Source organism: Mesitornis unicolor, unplaced genomic scaffold (genome assembly GCF_000695765.1).
Source record: "Mesitornis unicolor isolate BGI_N332 unplaced genomic scaffold, ASM69576v1 scaffold2633, whole genome shotgun sequence".
In the NCBI taxonomy this organism is placed as follows: Eukaryota; Metazoa; Chordata; class Aves; order Mesitornithiformes; family Mesitornithidae; genus Mesitornis; species Mesitornis unicolor.
In genome coordinates, this window is record NW_010175115.1 from 1 (window position 1) to 340 (window position 340).

A 340-nucleotide genomic window follows, 5' to 3' on the forward strand; every position below is an offset into this window, starting at 1 on the left:
CAAATAATTCCTGGCATATAGGGGTACAGTGTTCAATGGATAAAGGTCTTACCCTTTAAAAATCTGCTTCAATTTGAGCTCTTCTACCAGATAAAATGCAATATTGTTTTTAGAAAGAATGTCCATAAATGCAAAAGACTTTAAAGTAGTTCTGTTACACCAAGTATAGTATAAGAGGAGTCTGCTGAGCTTAGGCTTCTCTTTTTATAATTATTTTAAGGTCAGTTTAGTAGCATTTAGTGCCACTGTTTAGCATCGCTGGCCAGCAGAGTCTTCTTAATTCCTTAGCTGAGAGTGACATCTGGCGTTAGCAGCTGAGAACCCCCCCCTGCCTTTTGTT